This window comes from Orussus abietinus, unplaced genomic scaffold (genome assembly GCF_000612105.2).
Source record: "Orussus abietinus isolate OABI.00-Male unplaced genomic scaffold, Oabi_2.0 scaffold351, whole genome shotgun sequence".
Classification (NCBI taxonomy): Eukaryota; Metazoa; Arthropoda; class Insecta; order Hymenoptera; family Orussidae; genus Orussus; species Orussus abietinus.
In genome coordinates, this window is record NW_019394568.1 from 24678 (window position 1) to 50614 (window position 25937).

The 25937-nt window shown below is 43.4% G+C and overlaps 1 protein-coding gene across 1 annotated transcript in view; it reads left to right on the top strand.

The window, feature by feature from the left end:
- Window positions 1–358: 358 nt before the first annotated feature.
- LOC105701095 overlaps window positions 359–25937 on the top strand; it is a 62197-nt gene continuing 36618 nt past the window's right edge. Inside the window, exons 1-2 of the mRNA XM_012427540.1 lie at window positions 359–633; window positions 5763–6006. The gene's annotated coding sequence lies outside the window, so the exon portion shown is untranslated. The remainder of the gene's footprint in view (window positions 634–5762; window positions 6007–25937) is intronic.

The following is a 25937-nucleotide window of genomic DNA, read 5'->3' on the forward strand; positions in this document are numbered from 1 at the left end:
TTTCTCCTTATTACCTAATAATACTGCCATGTTACCTTGTTTCACATAAAAAGAGAAAGAAAGGGCGAAACATAGCGTTTGTTTCTTATTTTTTAGTTGTATAGTCAAATCGTGTAGGTAGGGTCCTTGGTCCATACATCTTCTATGCGTCCACGATCGCAAACGGTACGCGACGGCTCCAACGGAAAGTGGCGCGCGCCGATTGGCCGCCCCAGAGTCGCAAGCGGCACGCGCGGACCGCACGCGCCGCAAGCGGTCGAACGGCGCAGGGCAAAGGATTGGAGGGGCGGGTCAATGGCGGCGAAGGGACGCCAAGAGGTTTCAAGCTCGCAGTCCCGAGTCGACCGCTGGCGGCGTTCCATGCGACGCGACGCCTCTCCGCGCGGCGCGGTCACTTTCGCGCGACGCCCAGAGGGAGCCACCGAGCGCGGGAACGTTCAAACGCGATCCTGCGACCTCTGCCGGCGACGGGTGGAGTTCGAAGCTAGTGGCAGACGCGAAGAGTTCGGAGAAGATAGAAGAAGCGAGCGTGCCTAAACACCCCTGAACGAGAAGGAATCGACGGAGAAGAGAGGTTAGGAGTTTCCCCACAGAGGAGGAAAGAACTGGTGTTATCGAGGCATCCTTTTTGAGGTTAGTTCGAACGAAACGATCGCTCGAGGACTGTGGAACTCGGAAATCCGTTAGAACTCCGGAAGTTTACGAGCGTACATATTGAAATGGCGTACTGCATTAGTTTATTTATAATTTACAAAGGTGTTTACGGGGTTTTGTTGTATTTTATACTTTCCGTAGCTTGACCGTTTTCGATGTATCCACAGCCAGGTACACATTTAAACTCGAGCATACACAAGGCAAGGCCAAGTGAGCGTACAAGTGAGGAGATACAAATTGCGTACTGCATTATTTTATTTATAATTTACAAAAGTGTTTACGGGGTTTTGTTGTATTTTATACTTTCCGTAGCTTGACCGTTTTCGATGTATCCACAGCCAGGTACACATTTAAACTCGAACATACAAGGCAAGGCCAAGTGAGCATACAAGTGAGGAGATACAAAACGCGACAAACTCTTTCGGATCGTTCAAACCACGATTTCACGCCATACGAATTCCGTCGCTCAGGGTGCCTGTTCTTTGTCTCGGGTGATTTCACTTGTGAACCGAAAACAACTACGAATAAGGCGTTCATCTCGCCTCTCCTCGCCTCGCCTCGTACTCCTTCATATTCAGACGTGTACCCGACGCAGCTGCATCAGTTTGAGAGAGGAAGTAACGCATAATCTCTCTCAAACTACGCTTTTAGCACGCGTACCAAGTGATCGGTGCAAACTGATGCTCGGGTGGAACTGTACCAACCTTCAAGATAATATCTTTAATTAAGAATTAAGGCGTGGTCCGAAATGACCGTCCCATTTCACGTGGTTTCCTGATAGCGGATTTTAATCTTCGGTCAGCCAAATTTTTTTCAATGCAAATCTCGTTAATCCGAGGTCAGTTCCTCGGGTTACAAAGTTTCACGCTGATCAATGACTCTAACAAAGAAGGTATCCCAGGTCGATCTCTCCGATTTGATTTCTTTTATAATATGTCATAGTAGACTAAAAACTAAGCGACACGTATTTTTTTTAACCGCCATTAAACACTTTAAGGGGGTGAAACTGCCATCCAATGTAAGGCCCGTGAGGGGTGGCTCACCCCTTCATTTTTTCTTTAATTCAGAAAATTATATTTTTCATTCCTCGTTGTGAGAAAGCTTTTCCAGGTGGATTGGTTAAAAAATATTACGTTCTTGTGAGTGAAACTGCCAAATCGCCCCTTGAGATGCCTTACTTTAGATGGTGGTTTCACCCCCTTAAAGTGTTTAATGGGAGATATAAAAAAATACGTGTCGCTTAGTTTTTAGTCTATTATAACATATTATAAGAGAAATGAAATCGGAGAGATCGACCTGGGATACCTTCCTTGTAAGAGTGCCGGGATGGCAGAGGAAATAGTCATCGTTGCCGGCATTGGCGAAATTCCCTTGAGAACGAGTTATTATGTGGATGCGTCGGGCTTGGCGAGCAAGGACACTGTGCTGGACCAGAATTGCTCGGTACTCGGTACTCGGGGTCTATCTGTATTCACCACGCCGTTCGATGTACGGTGTGCACTCAATTGATGTGTACGCAATTGAATTGCTGGCATGCTACGCGTATTCGGGTCTTGCTGAGAACGGGCACCTGCATAATGCCCAGCAAATTTGAACCACTCGAGTTACCCACTCAAAACGTTACACGTAATGCACAATGTTCCGCCGGTATAGTCTCGGGCGTTGTACTTATTACTTGCAAAGCACAGGCCCTCTGCAAACAAATATCGATTAGTACTCTTCAACCCCGTATTCCTGTGAACAATGTGTGACGACAATGGGACGAAACAATACCCTAGATGCGAGCGTAACGTTCTGGAACACGCTAATGGCGAATCGAAGCTGCCTTCTGAGCGTCGCCAAGGAAAAAGCTCGGCTTTTTTACCGGAAGTTCAAAGACGATCCCTATCGACTTTGCGTTGACGTCGACTGCGCGCAGAATAACTTTTCATGGTTCTGTCGCGCCGTCGACCTCTTCGCCGGGAAAAGAATAAGGAATATTTATTTATTACCGTCACCACTCTAAGCACGAATGGTCCAAATTCGATCTTGCATGTTCGAGGTGCATCCTTCGTCGAGGGAATTTCTACTTTCCCGATTTCCACCCTTATATCTAAAATGCAGCCGAACGAGGGAAAGCTTTCTGCCTCTCGAAAACTATCCGGCCGGGATTTTTACGTCTGAGAGCATTTGCACATTATGCATTCGGCTTTCCTGGATCAACCTGTTCGGAGGAAATAGGAATTTCTTGAAATATCAATGCAGTCGTGAAATGTGAATAAGAGGATCGAAATTAACTGCGACACTGGAAAAGGTCTGTAGAAGTGGATCGCGGGAGATATAAATATTGTTAACCAAAATGACCGCGAGCTAGGTACTGTAGAAATGTTGAAGGGTTGGAAACAAGTTTCTAGGGACCGGGGGATGAAACCAGGGAATGTCGGAAGGGTTTCCGGAAATGATGGCCAAGTACCTGGATTTTAGACATCGGAGGAGGGGGTTTCAATCGAGTTTTATGATCTTCGGGAGGCCATTATGCTCCTTCTGAGTTTCGAGAGGCCCTGGAAGAGATGCGAGGAATCGACCTCTTGCGAGATTTCAATCCTTCTCGGAAATGAACAGAATGGCTTAGCAGAAATTAGGAAATTGTTACCGGGTCGATAGTTCCAGGACTTAGGAGAAAGAAGCTTCCAATACTTCCCAGGAGAACGAACTCTATCGCGGTTCATCGTCACTGTCATTACTTGTTGACTACCTAAGTAACGATTAATTTCTACCCAATGTCTTCCACATATTCTCTAAATACTATTCCGGAAATTTGAAAACTGTAACGATGCATCGATACGAGGGGTTTCATTCTTTTTACAAACTCAGGGGAGAACATCTGATATCGCGTATTATCGCTGGTCACATGGGAGTACCAGGTTGCTAAATAACACCCATTAATTAACTAATTACCCGATTATCCCATTATCGAGAACAAAGTTTCTAACGGGGTTGCGTAACCATAATTACCCCTTGGGATGAAGATACAGAATAAGGGGCAAGGAATCGAGGGGGGTCGGCCACAGCCACAGATATATGGACGAGTGTGAATAACACGCGAGGGGCAAGTACACCCAGGGGTAAAATACCCCACAGATGAACGTCCTTGTGCCGGGTCGTACTCGAACTCTTATCGTTATCACCGACGAAGAACGCTACCCCTAGAGGAAATTTTTCCACCTCGAAAAATAGCTCGCGCTAACTGCATAAATATTACAAAATTTATTACGGAAGCTAGAGCTTCGTTTTAATCCCCTCGAGAGTGCAGATCGAATTAATTATCAAGAGCTGAAATAATTATTCCACCGAACTTTGCGAACATCAACTATCGGTCGGTAGTACGCTGAAAGAAAAAAATCAGTTCATCGAATCAGAGAGATTTTGTTAATTCAAAGAATAATTATTAGACTCAAATAGAATCGAATAAATGAGATGCGACGTTTATGCGGAATCGTGACAACTTACCCGTGCGAAATAATTATTTTTTTTAATTAAACGTCCATTTCTTTGATACTGTTCAAAGATATATTTCTTCGGTTAAATGAATTTTTTATTCTCAGGGTATTATTCTGGTCGAATGAGACCCTTAAACTTCGAAAATATCGATGAGGCAGAAATACTGGGAGGATCCGAGGAGGTAAAGGGTGGGCTCGGGGAGAAGAGAAACAGGATAGAGAAGGATTCTCGAGGATTACGCCGAGGAAACTGTCTCGCAGTTACGAGCGTTTCGCAGGCGGGTTAGGAAGGGATCGAATCAAATTCCGCGATATCCGGGGAGGCCATTAAGTTCTTCTTGATTGTCGAGAGATCCAAGGGAGATTTCGGAAACCAACCAGTGCAAGGATTCAAGGATTCAAAGATTTAAACAAGGCTTCGGTCTGAACGGCGCGCAGAACTTTGAATGATTACTGCCGGATCGATAACTCGGGTATCTAAAGATCCGGAGAGAAAATAGAAGTTTCACGGTTTATTTTAATAGTCCTTATCTTGTGGATGAGTCGACTCGTGAAGAGAGAAGTTTCTAAGTTAACTATAAAATAAACTGCGATAGCGTTATCTACCGTTCATTAATCGAGCCGTCCATTGTCCAAGCCGGTTAACTCCGGATAAAGAAAAAGTAGTGGAAAATGAATATAAAAAATTAAGCATTGATAAAACGCTTCGTTGCTATAAGTAAGAAAATTATTTCTATAAAACTGGGATTAATCGCTGCGGCCTTTGAACGGCTCGATTCGAGATTGCATTCGTTCAACATTTAGATCCTTTATTTTTTCCAAGGGTTATTTTTTTCTTCCTTCTTTGTCGCGCCATTTGTCACTTGGAAACGTGAAATCGAAGTAACCCTCGGAGGCTTGAGGAACTCACGGGCAACCGAAGAGGATGCGAAGAGTCAAAAATATTTCTATAAAACTGGGATTAATCACTGCAGCCTTTGAACGGCTCGATTCGAGATTGCATTCGTTCAACATTTAGATCCTTTATTTTTTCCAAGGGTTATTTTTTTCTTCCTTCTTTGTCGCGCCATTTGTCACTTGGAAACGTGAAATCGAAATAATCCTCGGAGGCTTGAGGAAATCACGGGCAACCGAAGAGGATGCGAAGAGTCAAAAATATCAAAAAATTGTAAAAAATGTCAAAAAATTCTATAAAACTGGGATTAATCACTGCAGCCTTTGAACGGCTCGATTCGAGATTGCATTCGTTCAACATTTAGATCTTTTATTTTTTCCAAGGGTTATTTTTTTCCTTCCTTCTTTGTCGCGTCATTTATCACTTGGAAACGTGAAATCGAAGTAATCCTCGGAGGCTAGATGAACTCACGGGCAACCGAAGAGGATGGGAAGAGTCAAAAATATTTCTATAAAACTGGGATTAATCGCTGCGGCCTTTGAACGGATCGATTCGAGATTGCATTCGTTTAACATTTAGATCTTTTATTTTTTCTAAGGGTTATTTTCTTCCTTCTTTCTTTGTCGCGCCATTTGTCACTTGGAAACGTGAAATCGAAGTAATCCTCGGAGGCTTGAGGAAATCACGGGCAACCGAGGGGGATGCGAAGAGTCAGATTCGTTCTCCGTTTTCAGATTGGAGTGGCAAAGTGTTGGCGCGTCACGCGAGGACGCGGCAGTTCCGCGCAGTTCTCGCCGCGACGCCCAGGGACGCTTACATCCGCGTCGTCAGGAGCAAGGCTCTCCCGAGAGCGAACGTCGAGATCCTCGAGTACAAAATCCGGGACCTCGAGAGGTGCGAGGACCGAACTTGCACCGAGGAGAAATGTAAAGTGGCCAGAAGGAGGAAGACCTCGCGCACCGAAGGAAACTTCTTCAAGTGAGTACCCATTAACCCGAAGACTTACCTCCGAGTGCACGAAAGTACTTAGCGCGAGCAATTACGATTTTAATTCACGAAAGCCGAGCCAAAAAGTGTAAAGTGGAAAATCCCCAGACGGACGAAGGGAAAGGATCGTCCACCCACCCCGCGGGGAATATTCCCTTAAAACAGGGCAATAAGACGCCAAGAATGGGAAAAATGGCTCCCTCTTTATTGCGATTAGTCTTCCCCGGGTAATATACGGTTAGTACTCCGCCGGCAGGATATATCACCGGGGAAGGTGAACCATTGAGCATACCTCCTGTAATTGCAGCTGTCCATGAAAATACGGGGAATGTAATTTAACGTTTAAATTGGGGTAACGCGATATCTCCATACAGGGATCCTTTGCGGATCCCGGAAACGGCGTTTCCCTAACTTCTGCTTCGATCCTGAATATTGCCCTCGCGGCGATGATTTTGTAAAAGCAACTCAACTCGGTTTCCCCAGGAGGAAGTTTTCATTTGCCGCGAGTTTTCCCGCGGAGGGAAACTAATTCAATATCGTAACAAGTACGCGACCTGCACGTGTAATTCTGCGAGGCAGCGGTGGAGTTTCCTTCAGAATTCGGAACAATTATTATCAATTATTTTTACGCGTTCTTCATTTGGACACGATACGGCACCGTGGCTTGGAATTGCCCCGGATCACGAGTTATTGCTATTTGTACAACCTGACGCATTCGTTCATTGGCGCAAACGGCCATCGTATATATATAACACCCTCTCAATTTAATTAATGCGAAGGTAATTTGAAATTAATTCAGGCATGCTCAGCGTGTTGCTCACCCGCTTCGATTAACGTCCGGCCGCCAAATTTGGGGAATTAAATTTATTAAAGGTCGAATTAAACGGAAACGATGTTGCGCTCAATTTCTACGACCTTGCGACAAGTTTTACAGAAATTACCTTCTCGTAGGTTGCACTCGCCTGACATGGTTCGCGATATTTATTTGCGATGCAACATATTTTCCGCTCGCGACAAACCCGCGACAGGATGTGTATCACGATGGAAAAAAATACACGCAAACAGATATGCTCCCGATCAAGCAATTACCATTGTACACCCTGTACACTTCTCTCGCAAACGGCATCCCCTTTCCGGGGAGTCGAAATTACCCAATGGAAGCAATTTCCTGCTTTCCCAGATGCAGCGGCATGCAGATGCAGGCAACTGTTGCATTCCGAGGTGCAGTAACAGGGAAAACGGGCCCTGAGGGAATGACAGGGAAAGTAGGTACCATGTGAAGAAATCTACGTCTTGATAAATGTAGGAGCACACCGATTTTTTACGCTACGTTAAGGAAACCATCTTCTATGAATAACGTTTCTAGCCGATAAGAGGATGGTTTTATTTTTAGGGAAGTTCCGCTCCAAACGAATTCTCGACATATTTTATGGATGTGCGGAATCCATCAAATAATGACACGAATAACATAACGCAGTCAAGAAACTCACAGCGTTTTGTGCTGAGAGAAATGCGCCCTGCGCACTTGAGATCGAGTGAGACGCTATAGAGTTCTATACGCCAAAGATCGAGATTTCACGAGTGGGAGAAATGGGAATCTACCCTCTCCGTTGCTATAGAAAAAGAAATTAACATCTGATCGGCTAAAAAAATCAAGCAAAAATTTCTGAATTTTTTAAAATTTACCCGGCTCCGATCGCTAGTACCTACGTGAAGATATAGCATTTTAAAGCTTTTCAGCACTTATAGAATCGTGATTCTGTTATCACCAAAATGATCATATGCTAGGAGTATACCTTGGGTGCTCACCAAATAAAATATTGTTTTCAAATTTAATTTCTAATTTTCTTTTTATTTCTTTCGATATAATTTTTAATATTTGTCTGCGGTTTGAGGGAGCAAAAAATCTTGTACATACAACATACGTGAAACCTAATGTACTGTGACATTTGGCAAAAAGATTTTAGCTGAGACTTTAATGGAATGAATGTTCTACTATATTTGGCAAAAATATGGAATATGATTTGAGATTTTCATGGGAAGGGAGCCATTTGAGTAATTTTTGCAATTATTTGAACAAAGATAAATGTATTTGGCTAAATTTTTGTACACCGAAGGTGTTTTGAGAGGATTGAGATTAACACCCACGTTCCTGGTATGCACACGCTGAAGTTCATATTGATGTAGCTAATGTGCATAAATGCATGGCGTAACGCCATAATGTTTGACCTAAACCTAGACTCCGGCCTTCACCTCTTCATCTCGGAAGCGAAAGAGGGAAGTAGAAATCAGAGGAACTAAAAATATTGGGTTGATGCACAAGTAATGGCGTTTTTTTACACGGTGCGCTACGTGTTAAAAACGCCATTACTTATGTATCAACCCAATATATCTGAAAAGTCTACCGTAAACATTGGTACACCTATTTGCGAATTTAGTGCTCACCAAATGAAATGTTGTTTTCAAATTGAGTTTCTATCTTTTTCTTTTTTTTTTCATTTGATCAGATTTCGTTTTAAGTTTTATTTGGTTAGATGAAATTAGAAAACGGTAGATTTTTACAGACATATGGTTTTGAGTGATAATATAATTTTTGGAACAGACGTACTTGTATTACGCCGAACAAAATATACGATAATTTGGCGATAATATCTGATTTGAGTATTTAATCAAATGAATGTACTAACATATTTAGCAAGATAGTTGATTTCCACTTTTTATTGAAAAAAAAAAAAAGAAGCGGGGTTTGAATTGTTTTCGCAATTCATGAAAGAAACAAGAATGTATTTGGCGAGGTTTTTTTTTGCGCCCAAGGTGTTTTTCGAGGATTGGTACACCTATTTACGAATTGAGTAGTACAGTACACCATAATAAAAGGACGTTAAAACAAAAAGGAACGACGAACGAATAATATCTCCTATTGTCATGAAATTGCCTAGGGCGTACGCGTGTCGCATATCACATATCACATTTACATTTCATATTTCACATTTCACATTTACGGAAGTCGGTCGCACCCGCCCATTACATTTCCCTGTGAAAGACGATCCTAGGACGAAACTTGGTGACAGGCAATGGACCAGAATTCCGCGTCCGCGATTCTCCGAGGCGGAAGGAGCGAAATTGAAACTCGAGATGGTGGGAATTGACTGGGGGCCGTTCGTAAACGGGTGCTAATACGTAAGCGAGAGGAGATATTCGATTTGAATTCGCAATCCGGTCACGGAATGCCGGAGCGTACACCGCAATCCGATCGGTTTTCAACGCAGAGTCGTCCTCGACGGACGAGCCCTGGGGTTCTGATTGCGGCCGGGCCGCATCGCGGGGAAAAAGGTACGGTCGCGGCGAAAACCGGGCGGTTTTCGAAAATGAAACCGAGGGTCAAAATCGACACTCCGGGGAGGAAATTGCGCCTCCCGGGTACGCGCATTCGCGATGTAAACGAATACCCTCGCCCATCAGGGTTTACACTCTCGTATAAAATTCCGCGGCCCGCGTAAACGCCACGGAGAAATGTCCCGGAAAAATCGCACACACCGAGGACGTATCGCATCCCCTGGGAGAAGGATGTTTGAACGGAAAGGGATGCTTTTATTTTACCGTAGATTTTCCGCGAGATTTCAGATGTTTCCGGATTTAATGGATACCGGGTTAACGAGTTTTGACGACGAGGCGTTCGTTATCACTCCTGGGGAATGAGAGCGGTTCGATGAATTACTTATACGGTGGTTTAATGTCGGGGAACTCTTCCTCTGGCGGGGGTTGATCGCTGTTTCGTCCGGATGAGCTGGGGGAAATAAATTATTCAGTGTTTTCTATTTATACTGCGAGAGCTGCCCCGGGGATACGTTTTCATGCAGGTGGCTCTACGGTAATTGGGGTGAAACTCGGGATTTTTTCATTTGGACCGAAACGTCAGGAGGTGTCGGGTAAATAATTGTTTATCCCCGATCGAACAGCATGGTCGGGTTTAAGTGCGCCCAATGCTATTTCTGGAGTGCTGCGCAATTATTTGATTACGTGCAAGAGACACGTTCGGCGAGATTTTCATTTGTGGTTTCGAGGGGAATGTTCTATGGGGTTCCGACATTTCGGGGAACTTTTTTAAGAAACCCTGGTAGTCATAACCGAATCGGAGAAAATCATACCGGTCCGGATATTAATCCCTGAGACGCTTCTCGAATCCGAAATCGGATAGGAACTTTTTCACCTCGTTAAGCTCCTCTCTCCCAGTTGGAGGAAGTATTTAATTTAATTCGAGATCGATTCCCACCATTAAGCTCGAGCCACGGTGTATATATAGATATGTACATATATATGTACGTAAGCATATAGCACGTCCCCATGGGGAAAGTTCCTGACGTCGGCCGAGAATCCTTTAAGGGTGCCTCTCATGTTGCCGATATTTTCTTGAGGAATACGAGGACGTATGGACGCCCTGGCGAAATTGGATTTCGGGGGTTGTCGGTCCTTTTTTGCCGCGACGACAGAAAGAGGGACGTTCCTCTTCAGACTATCGGCTCTCCACAATCCTTAGAAGATTCGCCAATTCGACAAGAATTTATGGAATCCTTTTTCACCTCCGAAAAAAATAACGCAGCTACTGTATGCCCAAGCGCTATCTCTGTCATGATTCAACGGTAATGCTGAATGTACTTATTCCGATAAGCTCACTTTGAAATACTATGAATTGCGCGGCTATTTCTTTTCATTCGATGTTTGAAAAATCTCCTTAATGCAAACGCGTGGTACAGTAGCGCCGACATGGACGGAATAATTGAAGCTTTTTCTACGTAATAAGGAGCGGCTGTAAATTTCACTTTTGAGGACTTTTTTTAGGGAAATATTTTACTTAAAGAAGGTAAGTGCTCGGGTCGCGCTTAAAGACATACCGGCGACCCCTGCTTTTAAGTCCTTTTTCAATTTCTTTTCATTCGATGTTTGAAAAATCTCCTTAATGCAAACGCGTGGTACAGTAGCGCCGACATGGACGGAATAATTGAAGCTTTTTCTACGTAATAAGGAGCGGCTGTAAATTTCACTTTTGAGGACTTTTTTTAGGGAAATATTTTACTTAATGGAGGTAAGTGCTCGGGTCGCGCTTAAAGACGTACCGGCAACCCCTGCTTTCAAGTCCTTTTTCAATTTCTATTCATTCGATGTTTGAAAAATCTCCTTAATGCAAACGCGCGGTACAGTAGCGCCGACATGGACGGATTATTGAAGCTTTTTCTACGTAATAAGGAGCGGCTGTAAATTTCACTTTTGAGGACTTTTTTTAGGGAAATATTTTACTTAAAGGAGGTAAGTGCTCGGGTCGCGCTTAAAGACATACCGGCGACCCCTGCTTTCAAGTCCTTCCATTAGAGCTTTGCGCAGACGACCGTCCATAAATAAACTTGGGAGTGCAAGGGCTAGGGTGTGCAAGAATTTCAAAAAAAAAAAAAGGTGTGTACAAAAGCGACCTACGTGCCCGGCTTGGACGAGGGTCGGGAAAAGGCGTACGTTTTACCTTTTTTTTTTTAACAATACTCGCTCCGTCGCCATCGACCGGCATTCGAGAGCCAGTATTTTTCATGTGGATGAATTAAAAAGGAAAATCGGTTTTTTAAAAGATAAGCACAGAGAAGTCTTGATAAATGAAATTCTCCCGTCTCGAAAGACTTGAATTTTTCGAGAATTGTAACGTTTTCTACGGTTTTGCGATTTCAGTACTCGTACCGAAAAGATACACCATTTTTAATTGGATGACTTTTCAAGATAGCTTTTTTTCGGAATCCCGCGAGAGTCCCTTCAAAAGACGCGAGTCTTTGCAGAGCAAACGCCCTGTAGAAATTCCGTAATTGCGGAATTCATTCGCGACAAATGAAGCTCGTTCAGGCCGGAAGACAGGGGAACGTCGTGGAATGGCATTTACCTTGTGGAACGACGACCTTTCGAATTTTGCGTAAAACTCGGGATATAGCTGGAAAATTTGAAAAGTTCCACGAATTAAGCCGGACGATCCACGAGGTGGAAGCTTCATAATGACAGAGTCGAGCATCGCGTCGCTTCTTATTTTACTTCGAAAGCTCCTACGAAATGGCAAAGAACTCCCTCTCGACTATCTCCGGTAGGGGAATCGGCTTATTTCCCGCAAATCACGGCGAAGTCGTTCCCCGCTTCCCTTAAGCGAATCCAAACAAACAGGCGAATAAATCCAAGCATATCCTACAGGAAGTATTTGCTCACTCATGCCCAGGAATGATCGCTTGCTCCGGAAAACGAACGATGACGACCCGGAACCCTTAGATCGGACTTCCGATTCTCTCCTTTCGCATTACTATTATCTGGGATCTTTTCTTTCCCTAGGGGTTCCCTTGCCTCCATATTATCTGCCCAGATGGACGAGTTTTCGGGACGCAAGAGTAGCCATCACCCTCGGACTCGCGAAAATCCGATTTTTTACAACTATTCATTTTTCACCGCTAACCGAGATAAGTCGAGCAACAAATGTACCTCCATGCGCGACTCGCGGTAAATCTTGCCGTTGTCCTTTCTTTTTTATCCGCGTCCCTTTGCCTTTATTTGCCGAAAGTCGTTTAATGACTCGAGTATTTGTTCACTCGCTCCGAGTAAATCACGTACTAGTGGGAAGTGAATGGTCCTGGATCGTTTAATTGGACGAGAGGACTTGTGCTTATTTTTTCTCGTATTTTATCACCCCTCGCGTCCTTTGTTCCATTCCACCCATGATCCCCATTTCCTTCGCCTAGCCCGAGAAAACGGGCTCGCGTACGAGCGCATTTTCCGTCCTTTTTCAAACACCGGACTCATTCCCTTTGGCATTACTTTCCTGATTACGATTTCTGCCCAGACACCCGTTAACGATCTCATTGTTCCGGGGCATGAGTTTTCTCTAGAGTTCCGCCTTTGATGGTGCAGGCCTTGCTCCTAGGACGTCCAATTTCTTGCCGTGGGCTTATAATGCGATTGGAAGCTTAAATTCCTCCCGCTGGACTGTTTTCTACAACTAAGTACAGGAAAGTTACGTAAACCCCTATAAAAGAAATTTAATTCCTTGATTCACAACCCCTTAGATGTTCCTAATTATTTTATCTGCCTATTTTCTCTGCGAGAAAAAGCGTTTCCCCAACTTTTTCCAAATGATTTGACTCGCGTTTAATTCCCTTACTATCCACCATTTTCTTGAAAGATTTCCTTGATTTGCTCACTTACCGTTTTTCCCAGTGGTCTCGCATTTTTCTTCTTGCGTGGACACTCCAGAAGTACCTATTTCTCGCGAATGCATTCGCAGTCCTTCAAACCGCACTTGAGTTTTTTCTAAATGATTTGACTCGTGTTTAATTCCCTTACTATCCACCATTTTCTTGAAAGATTTCCTTGATTTGCTCATTTACCATTTTTCCTGGTGGTCTCGCATTTTTCTACTTGCGTGGACACTCCAGAAGTGTACCTATTTCTCGCAAATGCATTCGCAGTCCTTCAAACCGCACTTGAGTTTTTTCTAAATGCACCAACTTTTTCCTAAATGATTTGACTCGTGTTTAATCCCCTTACTATCCACCATTTTCTTGAAAGATTTCCTTGATTTGCTCATTTACCATTTTTCCTGGTGGTCTCGCATTTTTCTACTTGCGTGGACACTCCAGAAGTATTCCTATTTCTCGCGAATGCATTCGCAGTTCTTCAAACCGCACTTGAGTTTTTTCTAAATGCACCAACTTTTTCCTAAATGATTTGACTCGTGTTTAATTCCCATACTATCTACCATTTTCTTAAAAGATTTCCTTGATTTTCTCACTTACCGTTTTTCCCGGTGGTCTTGCATTTTTCTACTTGCGTGGACACTCCAGAAGTACCTATTTCTCGCGAATGCATTCGCAGTCCTTCAAACCGTACTCGAGACGCTCCGAGGAAGATTGCGATTTCTCTCCGCAGAAATGATGGAGCTGCGGAAACTCACGCTGGCATATTTTCGCGGAAATGTGAAAGTCCTATACGAGCCGGTAGTATCGCATGCCCAGGGCAAGTATCGGATCCCCGTATAGAATAACTTTTTTACGACCGAGTCCCTTGCACGCGGCCGTGGAAATCATGTTTATTGCCCTCGTTTTTTTACGGCGAATACGTGAACCGTTTTAAAGACTCTGATATAGGGCCGCGTTACTCCCAGGCGGAAACTATTTCCGTGATTTCACGGCCGGTTGCAACGGCGCTTAATCTTCTCGTTAAATTTCAAACGACACTTCCAAGGCGTTTTGCATTTCATTCACGCCGGATGACACGGTAATAAATGACATTCCGCCTTTTAGGCATGTCGCGGCAATGCGCTCCTAAATTGCTGCCAAACGCGCAGATCTCTGCGGAATCCATGCGGTAATTCGCATCGAATTAATCACTTTCAGAATCAATTTCGTGGCCCCCGGGCCAGACCCGACCGACTCGTCCATATGTCGGACTGAGGTTTGGAAGCGATCGCTTATTGGCATTAATTTCCTCTAAAGCCGGGAAATCGGTATTAAGCGATTTATTGTTCAATTTTGAAGTACCGATCTAAAATCGAAACACAAACGTACGTGAAGGAGGAGACGGTGTGTATGGTATAATGCAATTTTTGTATTGCACAATAAAATTCATCCACGAGCGATTTATTATTCAATTTTGGAGTACCGGTCTAAAATCGAGACACAGACGTACGTGAAAGAAAAAACGAAGTGTATGGTATATTACAATTAGTAATTGCACGATAAAATTGGTCCACTAGCGATTTTCTATTCAATTTTAAAATCGCAGTCTAAAATCGAGACACAGACGTACGTGAAAGAAAAAAAGAAGTGCATGGTATATTACAATTTGTAATTGCACGATAAAATTGGTCCACTAGCGATTTTCTATTCAATTTTAAAATCGCAGTCTAAAATCGAGACACAGACGTACGTGAAAGAAAAAAAGAAGTGCATGGTATATTACAATTTGTAATTGCACGATAAAATTGGTCCACTAGCGATTTTCTATTCAATTTTAAAATCGCAGTCTAAAATCGAGACACAGACGTACGTGAAAGAAAAAAAGAAGTGCATGGTATATTACAATTTGTAATTGCACGATAAAATTGGTCCACGAGCGATTTATTGTTCAATTTTGGAGTACCGGTCTAAATTCGAGACACAGACGTACGTGAAAGAAAAAGTGAAATGTATGGTATATTACAATTTGTAATAGCACGATAAAATTGGTCCACAATGATTTTCCGAAAACGAGGAAAGCCGATCTTGGATCTCGACTTCGCGCATCTTCAACGAGGGCCCTATACGTTAGGAGAATCCCTTGATCCAGAAAATAAATGTGCAAAGTTTCGAGCTGATCCCGCGATAACCGATTCACGGGTTCGAGAGTGTCCCTAAAGAACATAAATTCAAGGAATAAGTGTCCCAGTGTCCCACCGAGTCCTTCAGGATTAAAAAGTTTCCCCCCTACATAAAAGTGGACTTTCCATCCCTACGGCGTAATGACGATAAGATCAATCGGCTTAAAAATCCTCGCAGCTTTAAAAAGAAAGCCCTAATCGCGAATTATCACTGCAATTCCGCAGAAAAAACAATCCCTACACGTATTATTCGTTATTATCATTCATATCATCGCACGCGGCGAAAAAACGGAGATGAACGTAAAATTAAAAAGTTTCCCTCCTATATAAAAGTAGACTTTCAATGCCTACGATGTAATAGCGATAAGATCAAACGGCTTAAAAATCCTCGCAGCTTTAAAAAGAAAGTCCTAATCGCAAATTATCACTGCAATGTCGCAGAAAACAATCTTTACGCGTATCATTCGTTATTATCATTAGTATCATAGCAAGCGGCGAAAAAACGGAGATGAACGCTAAGAGTAAAAAATTTCCCTCCTATATAAAAGTAGAATTACAATGCCTACGATGTAATAGCGATAAGATCAATCGGCTTAAAAGTTCTCGTAGCTCTAAAAAGGAAGCCCTAATCGCGAATAATCAGTGCAATTTCGCAGGAAACAATCCTTACGCGTATCGCTCCGCAGTATCATTCTTATCGCCGCAAGCGGCGAAAAACGGAGATGAGCACTTTTCTCGCCCAGAAATATCCACCGATTCAGAAATGGTCAAGCGAGTCGGCGCAAATGTTCACCTACATACGGTGATATCATGTCCGGTAAATTGCCAAGGTCCTCGCAATCCTCGCAATTGAACATAGTCGGGATCTAAAGGAGAAGTTCCACAGCGATCCGTCTTCGTGTCCCTCGGCAGAGTCGGAAGTTCTTCGGCGATGATTTCTTATACGAGAGACCCTCATTAATGTCGACATGAACATATCGCCGAGGAAAATAATTACCCCTAGAGGTATTACCATCCTCTATAGTAATCGAATTTATCTTCGCAAATTGGACGTCACGTCTCTCGAACGCTACCGCTGCGTACTACGTGCTCTTCGATGTGTCTCCAATTTTTGCGATCCGGTCGAACGAAAGAAACGGAGGGGAAGGTATAGGGAAAATCGTCTCCGACAAGATGGCACATCAGGACAATGTCAAGGCTACTCGTCCCTCGTATGATCGCAGACCGTTCCCGTAATGTCACATCGAGTCTCGACGTCCCGACGTCGCGTCAGTTGTGATTAATGAGAACGCCGGATACGAACTTCATTACTCCAGGCGCAGAGCAGGATAAGAGTCGATGAATACCCCTTGGTTCTCCGAGGGTCGCATAGGAACGCCAGTCCTGCAGATTAATGTGCCTTATGAAGGAATATCGCTTGAAAAATGGCATCGCCGATGCATGCATCGCTTGCACTATACATTATATTCTTAACCCTTAAACAGAGATTGGGAGGTATGACTCGAAATCATACCATAAATCTACGCGTTACGCGTGCAATCTTATACTTTACCATATTCTCACTTAGATGATATGTGCCCATAATTATGAAAGTGGTCTAAGTCATATATTTCTTGTTTCGAGATATTTAATGAATTGCATTTGAATAAATTAAAAAATATTTTTATATCATGCAACATTTTAATTTAGAATTTTATTAGTCTTGATTAATGAAAATTTATTATGAATATGAAATTTTTGGTGAATTTCATACGAAAATGTTGTTTCTAAAGCGTGTATTGACTTAGACCACTTTCATAATCAACACTAAATGATTTCCATATAATATTGAATTTACGACCACTCTCTAATGGTTCATTTTTGACAATATCGTAAAAATTACATTGGATTAATTTAGTTTAAAATAATGTGGGATGACATAACTGATAAACTCATTTTTTTTTAATTTTGACTTAGACCAGTTTCATAATTATGGGCTCATATTATTAACGGAAAGAGAAATGTGAATCCGTTTCTCGAAGAAGGATGTTTATATTTCCTTTGTACGCGTTGCTTCGTTGACGTTGAGTGAATATGACGCCGTTTTCGATTTAAGGGTTAAAAAATATTTGGCAGACCGGTCAGGTGATTTGGATTGGTATCTCTTGTTTGCTGATAGTGGTACGTGTTCGTAAGGTATTCCCTGCTTCCAACGATGCTCGGAATACGCATCCTGATACTCGATAACGCATCCTGACGTCAACCACGTTCCGGTAGACGTGAAGGCGGGCCTCGCTCGCATATCCTGACGAATCAGGCTTGACGTTGAGTGAATATGACGCCGTTTTCGATTAAAGGGTTAAAAAATTAATTGGCAGACCGGTCAGGTGATTTGGATTGGTATCTCTTGTTTGCTGATAGTGGTACGTGTTCGTAAGGTATTCCCTGCTCCCAGCGATGCCCGGAATACGCATCCTCATACTCGATAACGCATCCTGACGTCAACCACGTTCCGGTAGACGTGAAGGCGGGCCTCGCTCGCATATCCTGACGAATCAGGCTTAATGGAGACATCAGTTTAGATTAGTGGCGGGCTCGAATCAACCGAGATTAGCTCGACAAAGGCCTTCCACGGGGTGTACCACGCTTCGTTTCGTCGAGAGGCTTAAGGTCTCAACCTTAACCGGGTCGGAACCTTCGCCCGAAGGACGAGGATCCTTCGGCGAGCCTCCCGAGCTGCCCTCGAGCGACCAGGCGTTATGAACCGGGCTTAACCAGCCGCCCCGTTCCCGACACAGTCGAACGAGCTGAAATTAATTCTAGGGGATGATGCCGGAAAACCGGGGACGTACCAGGGAAACGGAAAAGCCGGGACATATCGACCCCTGATGATGGGGGATTAATGGACCCCGGGGACACCTCTCGCCGCGATTATAAAATTCGGGGATGAACTATCTCTCCGATGGGTGTCTGTATTAAATGCGAGAATTAAGGTGAAGTGAAACCCCCCTCAAATCAGTCGATTCGAATACAACACTTTTTTTCAATGGTATTAGACCAAACTGTCAAAAACTTTGACACATCACTCCTGATCATTTAAGAATTGTCCTGACACATTCAAATTTTGGATTTTTGGAAAAAACTTTCTAACTTAGCCCAGGCCAAAACCAAAATGGCGTCGAGCTCTCATATTTCGATTAATATACAATTATCGAAGACTCTGATATGAGAAACGAAAGGGTCAGGACAATTTTACGATAATTTAGAACGCTCTGGTAACCGATAAACTTCCATTTGAACGGAATAAAGGCAAAAAAGTGTTGTATGCGTTTCTATGCTAAAACGATGGGAATACGAGGCCTCGGAGTGAAAATTTAATTGACCTGGAAATCACAGATGGCGCAGGGGGTCCCTCTGCAATCAATCAGGGCCCCAGAAAGCACGAATCCAGAGGATTTCTGGAGTTTTACTTCGATTTCTTGATATTTATTGTACGAAAACGACAGGCGGAGTACGCCATTTGGTACAATACGCAATATAATTCGACCCAACTGTCAATATAAAAACGAACTTCGGCAACGTAGGCATTTAGAAAAATCTTCTTTATCGACGTCGACCAAGTTCCTCGACGTGTTTCACTTCACCTTAAAAGGAGAAGGAACCAGAGGCTACTCCGAACTATCCCGGTCAAGATATCGATCCTAAGAATCTGTAGACATTTTTTCGATCCTAAAATTTGGACCTGGTCAACTCTAATCTCAAGTACGGTTTCATTTTAGGACGCGTTAACTTTTATGTCTTGAGTGGTATTTTAAGGGGTGACGCGAACTTCACGGTGAACCCTATTAGGTCGATATCGAAGAATCGTATCAGGCGGAAGAGCTCGGAAACGAGATTTGCAAAAGTTGCATCTCACCGCTCGTCTTGAATGGTCGATATTTTTCCACCGCCTGGGAAACTTTTCCGAGACTTCGGGGAGCCAAAAAGTTCCAAGGTCAGGGGATTCTTCCCACACCTCCCGGCTACTCGTCCGGGTTTCCGATATCCGGCAGCCACTTCCGGTCCCGAGTTCGCCGGACGACGAGTGGGCCGGAATCCCTGGGAATTTCCTGCACGCCGATCGCAAATGAAATTCTGCGGATTCTAGCCCTCTGTGTCTTTAATCTCGTTACTCGGCCGGATATTAAGATAGATTACGGTGTTTATTGGAAACTAATAACGTGCCGGCGAAATTACTCCCGCCATACGTGTACCGAGAACATGTGCACCGATACGTGGCGCTGCTCGCCTTATGTACCTTGCGAGGGTCTTAAAGAGCGTTTTCAACCCCTTCCTTATCCGCGAATAACTACCAAACTGTCTCGAAGTACATTCAAGGTACTTAGCGCTGGTGAACCTCTTCGCACCCTTAAAGTAGACCTCGAATAATCCATGATAGCGATGAGCGGATGCAAGACCAAGACTACGTGCTTTTGGTCTTTCACCCTCTTGTCGGGGTCTTAATATTGCAATTACCGTTCTATTTTGATCTTGGTCTTGGTCTTGCAATCATGGCCAGATTTTGATCTTAGTCCCCTACAAAGTGCAAGATGCCCAGAGCGATCCTGGACCCGAAAGAGATATTGAAAAGCTCGACCTCGTCGCCTCTGGCACCGACAGTGCTCCCTTAAGGGCATAAAGAGCTGCAAATCAAAATGCCTCGGCGCACCCTGCGCGTATGCATAAAGGGGTTTATGATTTCGCTCCCTTTCCCCCTATCCGACGAATGAGGCCGCATCAGCCCCCATTTCCCTGGGAAATTCCGTGTCCTTATTTTTCTGCCTAGATTCCACTGACTAATGTTTATTCCCTCTTCGTCTTCCTCTTCCTCCCTCCACTTCGAGGGCTTTTCAATGCTCCAAGGTCTCCAATGCCTCCTGATTCGCTTCACACCCGAGTGCCCTTTCGCTTCGTCTCTCGAGCCGTTCGGAGTTTCCATTAAACGCAAAGACCGGCGATAACTCCGAAGGATCGATACCGGAATCTGCGAGAGCTAACAAACCGGGCGCTCCCTTTTCGCACCCTTTTTCGTCCTCCTCCCAATGGTGCTCCTCCCTTGCTGCGCCTGGTTTCATCGAGAATCGAATTCTCAGCGAGATGGAACCGAATTCGAGTGCATTCGATACCGGAGCGCCGAAGGAAATCCCTGGGGAGCGCCGACGACGTACAGAGGGATGCTCGCCTCGTGTCTCTTTGATATTAAATCAAATTATAAATCGCCGGGGGGTGGGGCGAGGGTGAAAAGACGAGAATATCGAACAATCGAATGTCGGATACGCAGAGGTCGGTTTGTCGCCCTGGGAAATTTTAATAACCTGGTAACAGTGTTTATTTCCCCCCTCCTTCTGGGCCGAGGAAAAACGAAACGCGACCGACGTGGTTTCTCTTTTTCCTGATTTTTCAAACCGAATCTCTCCCCGGTGCTTGCCTTCTTTGGAAATTCATCCTCTGGCTCCTGCCAGGCCGAATTCGAATACGCATTCGCGGATTCCGAATCCCGATGAAAAGCGACTCCCAAAGGGAACGTCCGCGTTATCCATCCCCGATATCGGGAGGAATTAAAAATCGCGAGGGGTGAGCCGGAGCTAAAGCAAAATTTATTTGGGGCGGACTGAAAGCCCGACTCAACGACCTGGGCTGGAAGAATGGTTTCGGTAAAATTCCCCAATTTTCGAAAACAGAATTCCCCTGCTTTATGAATTTCCGCTCGAAAGGGTGGAGGGCGTTTTCGCCGTAGCGAGAATTAATTCATCCGCGGGTAAAAGGGAAACCTTTCGCCCAAACTCCGCATTTTTATATTAATTCCCACGGAAATTTCAATTCCCAGTGCCGCGATACAGAGGAAAGGCAATTCAATTGTAATTATTTGCACTTTGAAATTCAATTTCGGGAATTCCAGAGATTATGCATTTATTGGGATTATGCAGGCTGCGGTATTGTGCGATTTTGCGAATCCTTGATCTTCCATTCGTGCGATATGTCGTCCAGTGGACTTGCGAAGAGGTGCACGAGAAGTTCGGACCACGTTGAGGCATCCCGTACCAGTGATAATGCGCGATAACAGTGGTTGAAGAACTCTCTACGTGAGACCGACCAGCTGCTTCTGACTCGTGAAATGCACTAGATGCACGCGACACTCCACAGTGAATGCCCGTTCGTTCCAGATATTCCCCCGGAACTTCCAGGAGTTGACATCGCATTAGGACAGCCCCCTAATTAAACTTATTTACCCCCGACAGGGGCAAAAAGTTCAACTTCTGCTAAGCTCGAACTTTTCCCCATCTCCCCTCGTTTTGCAGCGAGAACCAAGTTTCATTTGTTCGGTACTCGCTGGTGGATTTGATAACGAAATTGCGCTTTTAAATTTCTACTTTGCGTACGAATGGGTCCTAGATTGCAACTACTGGTTGTTGTCTTTTTTTTTTTCTCTGAATTTATAGATTTTTGCCATTTTTTTTTTTTTTTTTGTAATATTAATTTAGGCGCCGATACAAAGGGTGATTTGAATTTAAACGACGCCCCCGATCGCGGGACAGGAATCTGTAATTTTCACGGTGCACTAAGAGAGGAAATAAATGAAAATTCCAGGAGAGCAAGAATTTCATTGCCCTCGGCCTCTGGTTACGACCCATAGGGCTCGACGGAAATTGATAAAGCGAGAATTCCCGAAGAAATTCCACGAAACTTCCCATTTCCTTGGGAGCTCCCTGGGGATGGTGTTCCGAGGCTACTCGCCTTCTTGCAGAAAATCTCCGCAAGGAAACCCTAACCGATCTTTTTATTAATACCTCATTTAATTTAATGATGACATTGATTAAATTCTCACAGCTGTAGCGCGCTTATTCTTTAACCGTTTTAGATAGCCACAATTGTTACATTTCTAAATGATCCGTAGGATTTCCCATAGAAAGTCATTTACCGATTCGCGAAGAACGGCTTCGTGGAAATGATTTAATACTTGGCGATATTAAATTGTATAACATTTAGGCATATAGGAAGATACTAAAAAAATCGCGACTTGCTGCACTCGGTAGAATAGACGAAAATTACATGAAAAATGAATTACTTAAGACTTCATATGTTAATGGTGATGTGAAAGTGGCATCAGAGAATTCTTGTTTATGAAACTTATCTCCGAATTGGGTATACCGAATCGTGTTAAACTTGACAATGTGCATATAGAGGCTATAAGAAAGGTCTTGACACCCATAAAATTCCAATTTTTACACAATTTGTTTATAGATATTTTCAAAATTGTTCATGAAAAATGAATTTTCATTAGTATCAGGACTTTCCTTATAGCTTTCGTGTTCACGTTCTAAAATTTGAAACGATTCGGTTTATTATATATATCGAATTACTTAACACTTCATAGTGGTAATGATGTGAAAGTGGCATCAGAGAGTTCTCGTTTATGAAACTTATCTCCGAACTGGGTGTATCGAATCGTGTTAAACTTGACAATGTGCATATAGAGGCTATAAGAAAGGTCTTGACACCCACAAAATTTCAATTTTTACACAGTTTGTTTATAGATATTTTCAAAATTATTCATAAAAAATGAATTTTTATTAGTATCAGGACCTTCCTTATAGCTTCCACGTTTACATTGTAATGCTTTGAAACGATTCGGTACACCCAGTTCGTGGACAAGTTTCATGAACGATTGACCTATTGGATGTCACTTTCACATCCCCTTAAATTATTTATCATGCACGGTGATAGGGAAGTATTAAAGTTGCGGATTGCCGCAGTCAGGGGGGATTTAAAAAGTATAGCAATAACAGCGGATTAAATTGCGTCCACTCGATCAGTCAGGCTTCGATACGAGCCGACAAAAACTTACGAAATCGGCGAGGGTTCCATTTCCAATTCTGCTCCGACGATTTATTTTCTCCGCTTTGAACAATACCCGGCCATTTCTCTCGGCGCACGGTACAGGAAATCCTCTAAAGCGAAGCTCAAAGACGCCAGTCTTTGCCGATCAATCCCGAGGAACAATACGTGGCTTTAAAATACCGGAAGCGATATGCATTGGCAGTTATCGGCTCGGCATCCTCTATTGAATTCCACCGCCCGAAGAAATGGCAAATATTTATTTGCCCATGTAGAATTATCGGGAAAAATATTCTGTAAGTGCTCCGGATTTTTTTTTCTTTTTTTTTTTCTTATTTTTTATTTCTGTCAACACGAGAGGATTTATTTTTATTCCGAAGTACTAGACTCATTGTCCGGTAAATGTGCATCGAAAATATATTTTCCTACGGGATTCACGAATCCGGTGAAATTAACATTATTTACCCATATAGAATTATCGGGAAAAATATTCTGTAAGTACTCCGGATTTTTTCGTTTTTTTTTTTCTTGTTTTTTATTTCTCTCAACACGAGAGGATTTATTTTTATTCCGAAGTACTAGACTCATTGTCGGGTAAATGTGCATCGAAAATATATTTTCCTACGGGATTCACGAATCCGGTGAAATTAACATTCGGCGTAATCTCAGCGTTTGTCGCCGAGAAAACGCCGGAAGTCGAGCAACCTGTAGCTCTCTCAGAAGGCGAGCTTGATTTCTAATCAACGGGGAACTCTCCGGGGTGCATTGTTTTCTCTCGCTCACCGAGTCGCGTACATTTCTCTAAAACAACGGCATTCTTGTCGCCAACTTAGCCCTGACTCGAAACTCAATTAATTCCTCTGCATTCTGTCGTCGCGCAGCGATCGAAGCTTGCACCTGCGACAGGAAAATTATCCTCATAGTGAACTTTCCCACGGGGCAATTAAAATTCACGGAACATCGCTGAATTTCCTTACGTAGATCTTCTTACGGGGAAACTCCACAGCCGCGGTGGGAAACTTTCCGCCGAGGTAATGTATATTTAACGGTGGTTCATATTCTCAGGGTGTACACAGTGCGCCGGTTCAATTACACTTTCCGCGGGATTAGGAAAATGTTTAACAAGGAGCGAAGTACTGACGAGGGGAACTTCTTCGGAGCTTTCGATTTAAAACCGCACTTTTTATTTATTTTCAAGTTCTTTTTTCCGACTTTTTTTTCTCTCTCGTGCTTTCCATAATTTTCCTGAACCCTAAAACGGATATAACGTTTAAGGTGATGTGAAACCCGCTTCAAATCAGTCGATTCGAATGCAACACTTTTTTTTAAGGGTATTTGACCAAACTGTCCGAAACTTTGACAAATCACTCCTGATCATCTAAGAATTGTCCTGACATATTCAAAATTTGGATTTTTGGAAAAAATTTTTTAACTCAGCACAGACCAGAAACAAAATGGCGTCGAGCTCTCATATTTCGATCAATATACAATTATCGAAGGCTCTGATATGAGAATCGAAAGGGTCAGAACAATTTTACGACAATTTAGAACGCTCTGGTAACCGATAAACTTGCATTTGAACGGAAAAAAGGCAAAAAAAGTGTTGTATGCGCTTCTTTGCTAAAACGATCGGAATACGAGATCTCGGAGTGAAAATTTAATTGACCTGGAACTCACAGATGGCGCAGGGGGTCCCTCTGCAGTCAATTAGGGCCCCAGAAAGCACGAATCCAGAGGATTTATGAAGTTTTACATCGATTTCTTTATAATTATTGTACGAAAACGACAGGTGCAGTATACCATTTGGTACAATACCCAATATAATTCGACCCAGCTGTCAATAGAAAAACGAACTTCGGCAACGTAGGTATTTAGAAAAATCTTCTTTATCGACGTCGATCAAGTTCCTCGACGTGTTTCACTTCACCTTAAGGAAAATGGCACGTGGATCGGTCGTTCGGAAAGCCACCCCAGAGCAATTTATCGACAACCGTCGTCCCAAATAATGAACAGTTTTGTTCAATGTTCACCCAACGCCATGAATTTCCGTATAGCATCCGGTTCCAACGTTGCGACAGGCAATAGATTATTTTCCAAAGTGACTCCTCCATGTTGCATGCTGCAATTCGCGTTTGCCAATCGATTCGCTACCATTTCCGCGTTTCCATTATTCCCGAGGGATTGGTACCCGGGGGGACAGAAGGATGGTTTTCGGGAAATGCTAGTAATGCGAGGATATCTATTGATTGCAGATTGGAAGCGAGGTATTTATGGTAAATACGTTTTATGCCTTGGTCAAAGGGACGCTTCCCCCCTTCAGGGTCTCGACACGCTGACATTTCTCTAACAGTTGTGAAAATACTACAGGAAGGTACCGCGCTTACGTGACTCTATAAAGTTTGAAGTCAATTCCCTGGGCAATTTTCCTCATTATATCTCGGTCTTTCACCACCATTTTATACCGGTTCGAATCGAGAGAACGCTAATACGATCCCGAGCTGGGCATCTTTGAATGCCCTCGTAACTTTGGTGGATTTATTCGAGCTGAATATGCAGAGCAATCCGGAGCGCTCGAATAACGATTAATGTTGGCTCTTATGAATATAACTGGGTAAAGCGCAATGGACGGAGATTGTTCGTCACGCTTGGGGGAATGTATAAAAAATGAGAAATTCGAAAGGGTAAACAATTTTCTGTC